The following is an 860-nucleotide window of genomic DNA, read 5'->3' as shown; positions in this document are numbered from 1 at the left end:
GACGTCGAAGACAACAACAAAGACTCAAAGAACAGATGGAAAGACACGAGCAAGAACGTGGAGAGGAACAGCGTGACAATAGACAAGTTGAGATACCACGTCGCATTCCAATGTTGGATTATGCACAGCCGTCTCTTGATGGAGCACGTCCAAGCATCGTAAGACCAGTCATCCGAGCTAATCAGTTTGAGATCAAGCCAGCTATCATCCAGATGATTCAGAACACTGTTCAATTTGGGGGAAGTGCACTTGACGACCCTAATTCTCATATAGCTGACTTTCTTGAAATTTGTGATACTTTTAAGTTTAATGGCGTGTCTGATGATGCTGTTCGTTTGAGCTTATTTCCATTTTCACTGAAAGATAAAGCTAAGTCGTGGTTAAACTGTTTGCCTGTAGGGTCTATCACTACATGGGAGGATATGGCAAAGGCATTCCTGATCAAGTACTTTCTTCCGTCGAAGACTATGAAGCTTAGAGCCGACATTACTACGTTTGCTCAATATGAGAACGAGTCACTTTACGAGGCATGGGAGCGTTACAAGGACTTGTTGAGGAGATGTCCACACCATGAGCTACCGCTTGGGTTAGTTGTTCACACTTTCTACTATGGTCTTATTACTCCTAACCGTACTATGATAGATGCTGCCGCATGTGGTAACTTACTGAGAAAGACGGCTGAGGAAGGATATGAGTTATTGGAGGAGATGGCTGCGAGTAGCTATCATCCTCAGTCTGATAGGCAGAGACGAGGTGCTGGAGTTCATCAAGTTAATGATTTGTCTGCGGTTTCAGCACAGTTAGAGGCTTTGAGTAGAAAGATTGATGGGATGAGCATGAGTGGGTCGGCTATGCGTCTG

The 860-nt window shown here is 44.5% G+C and overlaps 1 non-coding gene across 1 annotated transcript; it reads right to left on the bottom strand.

Moving 5' to 3' along the window:
• Positions 1-470: 470 nt before the first annotated feature.
• On the bottom strand, positions 471-577 carry LOC140837550 (small nucleolar RNA R71). Its single transcript, XR_012119379.1, has one exon. It is a non-coding gene; the product is annotated as a small nucleolar RNA R71 (small nucleolar RNA).
• Positions 578-860: the final 283 nt, after the last annotated feature.

Source organism: Primulina eburnea, chromosome 7 (genome assembly GCF_022965805.1).
Source record: "Primulina eburnea isolate SZY01 chromosome 7, ASM2296580v1, whole genome shotgun sequence".
NCBI lineage: Eukaryota > Viridiplantae > Streptophyta > Magnoliopsida > Lamiales > Gesneriaceae > Primulina > Primulina eburnea.
The sequence above is the reverse complement of the archived record's forward strand: the minus strand, read 5'-3'. Positions and strand labels throughout refer to the sequence as shown.